This window comes from Myotis myotis, unplaced genomic scaffold (assembly GCF_014108235.1).
Source record: "Myotis myotis isolate mMyoMyo1 unplaced genomic scaffold, mMyoMyo1.p scaffold_m19_p_14, whole genome shotgun sequence".
Taxonomy (NCBI): Eukaryota; Metazoa; Chordata; class Mammalia; order Chiroptera; family Vespertilionidae; genus Myotis; species Myotis myotis.
The window spans coordinates 12,912,750-12,922,807 of NW_023416318.1; positions in this window are offsets into that span (position 1 = coordinate 12,912,750).

Below are 10,058 nucleotides of genomic sequence, written 5' to 3' on the forward strand. Positions count from 1 at the left end.
TCCAGGACGGAGAAGGTGGGCGCGTGTCTCATTTCTACCCCTAACCCAGTATCTCCGGGGGAGGTGGGAAGGGGGCGGAATGAGGGCCCTTTAGGGCTGAGAGTTCAGCACCAATGGGAAGCCCTAAACTCGTTCTGAAGTCCGCGCTGAGCACTGAGGATAGAGGCTGATGGGAACACCCACCCTGACGTAGTGAACATTGGCAGCACCCACCCCAGGCTGCCCCGTGGCCTGACGTCACAGCCCGCCTCCTTTTAGTGACTAGCGGTTATTTTGAATGTCTGACAGGAGAGACAGACATAGAAGCAAACGACACAGGATGATGTGCAGAAGAATAACTGTGGTACCAGGAGAGTCAAGGCTCACCAAGAGGTTGCACCTGAGCAAGGCTTGGTAGGACCTATAGGAACCCACTAACTGGACTCTCAGGACTGAACCTGTCAGGGCTTGTATATTTAATAACCACCAGCTGGTGGGAGAAAGGCCACCTCCACTCTACCTGGGTCCTGAAGACCAAGCCTGGGCGCCTGCATCAGCTCCTTGGGGACAAGGCCCCCAGCCGTCTGCCTTCCATGAAGCCATCCCCTGTCTCTCTGACAGGGGGATGAGAGCATGAGTGTGTGTGGGGGGAAGAAGTTGGGGGTTAGTGGAGGGATGAGGACACATTTGTAATACCTTAACCAATAAAGAAATTAAAAAAAAAAGAATTTGGCAACTCTATACATTTACTGAGTCTCATGCACCCTGGCCTAGGGACTGAGGGACAGAGATGAGATTACTAGGATCACCAGCTCTATTCATGAGGGGTCTGGAGTCCCCAGAAGGCCAGGATTCCATTATAACTATCACCCAGTCCTACATTTCAGAGAGGACCAAATTCACACACCTAGTAAAAAACGTTCCTCTAAGCGGCAGACAGTCCCTCTGTGCCCAGCCCGAGGAACTGGTGCCATCTATGGGTCACCGAAGGAGACAGCATGGGTGTTGCTGTGATAACCGCTGGGCACTCAGGAATGGTTCCAAGCTCTTCCTGATGATTATTGAGAAGGGAACCTGATCTTTGTTGAATGACCAGTTGTTTGGAAGTAACACAAGCGGTGGATGGACCCATGTGTGAGCCTGGTTGTGCATTAGGGAGGGGAATGATCAACCTTGCAGATGTGTGCCCTACAGAAGCAGTGCTAAAGGCTTCCTTTCCAGAACAGGACAAAAAGGGTGGTGGGCGTGGGGTGTGTGCTCATGTGGAGAGAGGCAGTGGGTCACAGGGTGGGAACAAGTTTAGGGCTGGATGCAATCAAATGTAGCTTAGGAAGTCAATTCTGTTGGTATCCATTAATAATCTAATAAATACATACATTTTATTTATTAATACCAAACACTGGTTTACCAGGTGTCAAACATTCTCCTAAGCATTTCAAAACACTCATTAATCCTCACAACAATCCTGTGAGGTAGGGATTTTGCCCCATTTTGTGTGTAAGGGAACTGAAGCACAGGGAGGTTAGGTAACTTGCCCAAGGCCACACAGCCTGGGGACACCAAGCCTGCAACTCCGGGAGTCTGGCTCCAGAGCCCGAGTCTGAACCACTGCAGTCCTGCTTCTCTGACACCTGCTAGCAACATCTCCACATCCTTCTAAAGCGCATTACGTGTTTACCTTTTAAAATGGAGCGTGAGGGATAGAAAATAAGCATTTATTGATGGTTTTGATGAAAGTGTGCATCACACTAACAGTGCTGGGTTCAGGGCCTCTGTTGCCAGCTCATTCAGGGCTCTGGAGTCTGCTTTTAGTAGACTTCACCCCACAGGGCATGGACAGCTCTGGAAGCATTGTAAGCAGGGAAGAGACATGGTCTGACTTAGGTTGTAGAAACTGATTTAGTCTCCTCCAAGGGTAACAGTCATGGAGACCTGGCAATGACTGTGAGGCCGGAGCCCCTACAGCTGTGGTCTCCTGGCCTGGCTGTGGGCACTGGTTCAGGGGGACTTGTGAGAGGGGAGGACAGAGGTTGGGAGACCCAGGGAGTTAAAGTCAAATACCTTCTCTCCCACCCTCTGTTCTCTGCCCCCGGTGCCTCCTGAGGTGACTATGTCCTGCCACCTGTCTTGCCCCGCCACTGGCCTTTGCTCCTGCTCCGTCTTCCTTCACTGGATGAAGGGCTGGGTACTAGGTGAGTGGGAATGGGCAACTCTGATGACTCCGGACAAGGAGACACATTCTACCTGTGTTACCTGGCGCTACTGACTGGAGGTGCAGGATGGGCTGTGCCTGATGGGGCAGAACCAGCTGGCCAGGGCTGGAGGGTATCTTACCTCCTCATCCTTTTAGAGAGCACAGAGCCCCAGGCAAATAGTCCTGCTGGTTTCTGCAGCCATCTTGGGATGGGAACTCTGATGGGGGACTCCTCGGAGCGGGCTAGTTCACGGGCCCGGGGAACAGGAAAGGAGAGGGAGTCTGGCCAGGCACTGCCTCTTTCCCCTCCTCCCTTAAAGTGCTCTCAGAGTCGCACAGCAGCTGCGTGTGGTTGGCATTGCAGCTGAGTGACCTGTCTTGTTCTGTGGTCCCACAGTGGAGTCCTCAGGGATGTATTTCCAGCACTGGCAGGACATAGTCTCTCTGCCTAGTGGGGTGGCACCTTGGCCTTGGGATATGGGTTTCTGAATAGTCACTTCCCAGTTTCCACGTTTTCCATCAAGACATGTTTGCCCCAAGGGTTCCGGTATTGTCGTCAGAAGGCAACACTTGTCCCCAGAAGCAGCTGCTGGCGCAGAACAATCCTTATTGTGGCTCTACCTGGGGAGGGCTTCGAACCTGCGCTGCACCAGGGCAGAGGAGCCCAGGGGACACTAGGAAGCCAGACTGGGCCATGGTTGGTGCACACCTGCTGGGTTCCCAGCTCAATCACCATTCAGCACCCAGACCCTGGGGGTCTGTCAAGCTGTACGAACAGTATTTTTTTTTTTTTAAAGAAAACCATAACTTGAGACTAATCCTGAGGAAACAATTAGATAAACTCAGAATTGGGAATATTCTACAAACAACTGGCCTGGACTCTCCAAAATGTCAACGGCATAAAAGATAAAAGGTGTGTGTGTGTGAAGGATGATGGTGGAGGAGGTGAGGCTGATCTAGGTTATAGAACACTCTGGGGTCATGCCAATCCAATGAAATGTACAAACGTTCATTGGATCCTAGAATCAGGAACTGCCCCACCCCAGTATAAATTCAGTTTAGATGTTACATTTCTTGGGTGTGGTAGTGGTATGATTCTGGAGGAGAATGTCCTTGCTTTTAGAAGATAAATGCTGACATATCCAATAATCTACTATGCTGCAATTTACTTTCGTATGGCAAGGAAAATGTTTTGTTCCTTGAAGATATGCTGCTGTTTCCTCCATCCATCTCTCTTGTGGTCAAACATGGGGGGCTTTGTGGTCCTTGAGGTTCTTGCTCCAGGGGAAGTACCCAGGCACGGGGGGGTTTCCTATCAGATCATCTACTTCCGAGAAGGTGACCACCAGCTACGTCCAGGAAACGGGTCCATGCGCACATCAGGGAGTTGTGGCTGTGTGGGGCGGCCAGGGAAGAGGAACAAACAGTTATTCTCCTTGGGACATGAGTGTTGATTTTCCAGAACAAAGTGTGAGAAATGCTACCTGACAATATTAATATCCTCATCCCTCAATTTATTTTTCAGCCTTAAGCACAAAATTAGCTTAAGAACTTAATTTTGTTCTAATGTACCAGCTTTTTTGCTAATCAAATTATCAGTAACTTCTACTTTAATTAAAAACAGCAAGTTTGGCTCTGGCCAGGTGGCTCAGGTGATTGGAGCATCATTCCGCTCACCAAAAGGTTTCAGGTTTTTCAGGTTCAATTCCCGGTCAGGGCAAGTGCAATCCCTGGTCAGGGGTGTGTGAGGATTTAAAAAAACAACAACGTTACAATCATAATAATGTAACTTTCTCCTCTCACAAGAATAGGTGAGATCAAACTGTGTTTCAGCAAAAACTGAGCCTTGTTGAAGTCTAAGGTCCTGCGTTTGGGCACCTATCAAGTACCAAATGTTTTTATTCAGCCAAGACACTGAATCCTTCCTTAAGTTAAAAACAAAAAAACACCCACATTTAAATTTGGCTGCATTCTGTAGATTCTTTTGAACTAAAAAAATTCTGATGTTACAGTACGTAATTCAAAAGTAGTTTAAAGATTAACTTGGCTCAGTCAAGTAAAATTCTTTTTAAAAAAATATTGATTTCGGAGAGGAAGGGAGAGGGAGAGAGAGAGAGAGAGAGAGAAACTTCAATGAAAGAGAGAATCATTGATTGGCTGCCCCCTACAAGCCCCCCCCCCTACCCCCCCACTGGGGATCGAGCCCACAACCTGGACATGTGCCCTTGACTGGAATGGAACTTGGGACCTTTCAGTTCTCAGGCCAACACTATATCCATTGAGCCAAACTGGCCAGGGCTCAAATAAAATTCTTGTGTCTCCCCACTGCCCAAATCTGTCTAATTTTTGGAAGTACAATAAGTTTTCATTGGCTCTCATTAAGTTTTAGAAATGCTAATTCAGTACATTCACTATTGATGACATCAAATTTTACTGAAAAAATCAATAGAGCTAATTGGCTTTTAGAAATTATTTTTAATATGTTTATTATGGGGTAGTAGTGCACTGTTCTTAATAGGGTGGGTGGGCCTCTCCTTCCATCACCATTTATTTCCCCTACACCCTCTTCTGCTTCCCCCACCTCTTCCCCTCTGGAGATTATTCTGTGGTTTGACATTTGAAATGATATTTGAGATGTGTCTTGAGAGCACACGTAAGATTTAGACCAGCAATTTTCACCCGCTGTGCTGCTGCAAGGATTTTTCAAACATACAATACCTGACTATTTATTCATTCAGGGGCACTGACCTCTTTTCAAAGCTGTAGTCATTTTTTTTATTTGACAATCTAAGGCAAAAGAGTTCAGTGGCCCTGACTAAACAGTCAGGTATTGCATGTTTTATTTTTTTTTAATTTTTATTGATGGATTGATTTGAGAGAGAGAGAGAGAGAGAGAGAGAGAGAGAGAGAGAGAGAGAGAGAGAGAAGGAGAGAAACATTGATTTGTTGTTCCACTTATCTATGGACTCATGGTTGATTATTCGATTCTTGTATGTACTCTGACCAGGGATGCACACTTTAACAGCTGATAATGCTTTCCATTGCCTCACCTACAAAATGAATATTTAAAACATTTTAATTATTGCTTGTGGAAAGAATTGTATTAGATATTTTAATTCCCTCAATAACACTTTTCTAAAATTATAGTAAAATATACATAAAAATTACTATCTTAGCTATTTTCAGTTTACAGTTCATTGGCATTGAGTACATTCACTTCATTGTGCAACCACCACTGCCATTCATAGTCAGAAGTATTTTTGTCTTGGAAACTGAAACTCTATGCCCATGAAACAATAACTTCTCCTTCTCTCTCCTCCCACCTTCTGATAACAACCATTATGCCTCCTATTTCTATGAATTTTACCTCTCTAGACACCTCATATATATGGAATCATACAGTACTGTCCTTTTGTGACTGACTTACATCACTTAGAACAATGTCCTCAAGATTTATCAAAATTATCTTCATTCTTAAGGCTGAATAATGTTTCTTTGTTTGTACATATCACATTTTGCTTATCCATTCCTTTATCTAACAGTTTGCCCCTCTTGGACATAATTATTCAAGACTCCCCTACTTACAGATACACTCACTCCTGCCCTAGACACCCAATCAGGGCATCAAGCTACAATTGCAGAATCTCATATTCTAGTCAGATTTGGAAGCAGCTCCTTACTTTGGAGACCTTTGGAACAAAGGAGAGGCTGCCTGCTCCCCCTCGCGCCCCTCCCCCCCGCTCCGCCACCCCACACTCATCCCAACATACAAAGCAGGGATAGGATCACCCAATAAACACTCCCATTCAAAAGGAGAACAGGAGGCCCCAGTCACTGTTGCAATCTATAATAATAAAAGCGTAATATGGCAATTAGACCGGACATCCTCCTGGACGTCCTTCCTGCAGCGGGCGGGGGGCTGAGGCAGAGGCAGCAGAAACCTCTAGTAAAAAGTATACTAGTAAAATACCTAGGAATAAACTTAACAAAGGTGTAAAAGACCTATACACCAAAACAACAAGATATTGTTGAAAGACATTGAAGAAGACACAAGGAAATAGAAAGATATTCCATGTTCATGAATTGGAAGAATCAACATAGTTAAATGGCCATATAACATAAAACAACACTCAGATTTAATGCAATACCCTTTCTCCCTTTTCCCAGGCTAGGCTCAATCTTGGAAGTATAGGATGGTGGAGGGAGGGCTTGACTTTTTGTCTCATTCCCCTCTTCTCTCCTTCTCACCCCTACCCACCAGCCCCGAAACTGTACCTTACTCCAGGTGGCAGAAAAGTCCTTCTTGCTTGGAAGATTTGAAATCTGGTATTCGCAACATCTAGGTGGAGCATGTCCTAAAGGCCAGTTCATTTTCTTAGGGATGCTTTTGGGGTTTTTTTGGAGGCCTGCATTGTGGGGATCTCTCACTGGCCACATGGCCTCCCCTCAGCCCCTGCTTTCCTGTGGCCTCAACACACACTCCTCCAGGGGGCCCCTCTTGGCACAGTCTATCTTAACCAACTAGAATAGCTTCCCCTGGGGGGGAAAGTCACCCAAAGTCCAAGTTTACATTTCTCTTGGTGTTGTACATTCTATGGGTTTTGACAAATGTAAAATGACATGTATCTATCATTACAATATCATACAGAATAGTTTTGCTGCCCTAACAATCCTCCATGCTCCACCTACTCATTCCTCCCTCCCCTGTAATCCCTGGCAACCACTGATATTTTTATAGTGTCCATTGTTTTGCCTTTTCCAGAACATCATATAGTTAGAGCCATAACTATATGGCTTTTCAGACTGGCTTCTTTCACCTAGTAATGTATATGTAAGGCACCTCTGTGTCTTTTCATGGCTTGATAGCTCATTTCTTTTTAGCACTTAATAATATTCTGTTGTCTAAATATACCACAATTTATTTATCCATTCACCTGATGAAGGCCTTAGACTTTTCATTCATGTGTCAAGTACCAGACTCTATATTTCTAAAACTCCAGGGCCATATACCAAACCTTCTGAATGGTTCCATTAAGGCCACCCAAACTTAATATGAGGAAGTGTAGTAGGCAGAATAATGGCCACTAAGATGTCCACATCCTAATCCCCAGAACCTTGGCGTATGTTGAGTTACATGGCAAAGTGGAATGGAGGCTGCTAATCAAATAGGGAAATTATTCTGTATTAAGTGGGTGGGCCCAACGTAAGAGGCCTTGAAGTGGAAGCAGGAGGCAGAAGACTCAGTGTCAGTGATGGGATGCGATAAAAACAACCTGCTGACGCTGGCTGTGAGTCAGGAATGTGGGGGTCGAAAGGAAGGCGATTCTTGAAAATGAGTGTGGGAAGGATGCTGGGAAAAATAAACATGAGCTGTCCCATTCAATACTTATAAAAATGTATACACAGTTAGAGTTAGATAGTGCTATGTTAGAGTTAGATAATGCTATGAATATACATGTAGATATGTGTATATCTACATATACATATATACATGAAAATAGGAAGAATGAACTGGTATACAGCTGGTTTTTCTCCCCTGCATGGTAGGTAATTTTTTTTCTTTTGCTTACCTGGAATTTTTCTATAATTAATATTATTATCTACACTAATAAAAGAGAAAGATGCAAATTGACCATACCTTTGCGATGCCCACCAGCCAATCAGGAGTATGCAAATAAACCCAACAAAGATGGCGGGTTAATTTGCATATGCAAGTGCTGAGCGGCCAGGGGCAGGGCAAGATGCTTGTGTTGTCACCATGGCAACGATGCAGGCATTCTGCACTGCCCCAGCCGCACTGGGCAGCATGGGAAGGTGGAAAGGTGGTTCCGGGCCAGAGAGAAGGCAGTGCTGGCAGCCAGGGGAAGGAAGGCCCATTCTTGCATGAATCTTCTTGAATTGGGCCTCTAGTTTGTATAATAAACAAAGGATTTAAAAAGCAACTATGCATACTTTTTCCAAGAGTCCTTTTTACTTTCCTGACATGACTTTGCCCTTCCCACTATGGCCACAGGCAGGGCTCTTTGACTTGGATGGTTCAGAGAAGCCTCCTCTATCCTGGACTCAGCCATCTTTCCATGCAGCCAGGTTCTCTCCCGCACCCTCCAATGTCCAGACCACTGCTTATGTGGCACCAGATGCAATGGCCTGTTTTCCTGTGGTCTGGCCCATTGTCGCTGTTCCAGAGAAACCTGCCTCCACATAATGTCCTTAAAAAGAGTAACCCATTCCCAAGTTTAAGGAAGACTGGGGGAGATCCCCCATAGTGCCCTTGGTTCTCTTCAATCCTGGGAGAGTTTTCCATTAATTCCAGAATAAAAAAAAAATAAGATTTTTTTTTCCACCAAGAGGAACACTATTTCTGAAGGCAAGGCCTATAGCTGTCTTTCTCCTTGCACCTGGGGCAGAGCAGGCATTCTAGAGGAATGGGTGGATGAAACGTCCCACCTACCGGTCTTCCTTCTTGGTGTCTCTGTCCTATCTGCTCTTCCAGGCCACACATCTAGAGTGAGGTATGGAATCTTTTAATTATCTGGGCTCTGCCGGTGAAATCCCCCATCACATTGTGTGCAGGAGTCCTCTCTGAGGCCTGTGAACCAGCCTGACCAGCTGTAGTGGCTCCCATCTCATTTCAGAGTTATTCTTCCCTCTCTTCCCCTCTCTGTGTCTCTGCTCCTTCCCCACTCCCCTCTCCCTGGTTTGTTGTCCACTCTAGTTTCTTGGTCTCTTTTCCACTCCCATTGATTATATCCATGGTCCACCTTTAAGGATAAGGTGCATTCCAACCAGAGAAAGGGGAGAAGTGGTCAAACTGTTTCCTTCCTCCATCCTTATCCAGAAAAGGTCTTAGAACCTCTGTAGCATGGCCAGTGGGGAAACAGAAAAATGAGCTTGGACTTCCTTTTCTCTCATGACAGCAGTGATTTTTGGTCACTCCTGGTCTGGCCCAAACTTCCTCCTCTGTTTGGAAGTTATGGCATCTCCAGAGTGTCCAGGAGAACTGCCCACATCTCTGGTTACAAAGCACGACTGAGCACTTCTCTCCTGCTCCGTCCTTTCTCCTTCCAGGCCGTCAGGGCAGGGGCCGGTGGAGCACCCAGAGGGGTGCACGGGAGAGGTGCTCGTGCTCAGTGAACACCAGCAGATGGAACATGGCATGTGACACACTCTTTCTCTGCAAGTGGGAAATGAAACTCTGTACGGGACTTTACATCCATTGCCTCTGAAATACCACAGGACCCACAGCCCAGGATTCTGGTTGCTTCGTGTTTAACTTCCTTCTGCTGGATCAACCTTTTGTCCAGTGATCAGTAGAATACCTATTTGGGGCCTCTGTGTCTATCACGTGGGTAAATGCTCCCCAACATCAGCCCCTTCTTCCACAGGGGGTGCCAGCACGTTGAAGCTCTGGACCCTTTCTTGGGACCACCAAGAGGGCATATGAATGTGCCATTAATGGCTCATGCTACCAACCAGCAAAGATTTGGGAAAAGTCAACTTTTTGGCAGAGAAGGGAGGGGCCAGATGCTCTCAAGTTGTGTTGTGTGTCAGCTTCTCTCTCAAATGCCTCAGGAGGAGACCTGGACCCCAAAGGCTCCTTCTATCACAGTCTTGAGTAACTTGGATTCTTTCCCACCCCCGGGCCCTGAACTGTGAATGTAGTTGTGAATGTAGGGCCAGGAGCCAGGAGCAGAAGAGCTGAGTTGACTCTAGGGTTAGACTGGGTATTAAGCATGAGAGTCCAGGAGCAGAACATTCTAACCATTGAACCAAGGCTCTGCAACTAGATGAGCAGCCTGAAGAAAATGGATAGTTATAACTGCACAGAGACCGGCAGTGAGTTAGCGTGAGGCCTTCAGTTTGTGCCATTAGCTAAAGTCAAAGG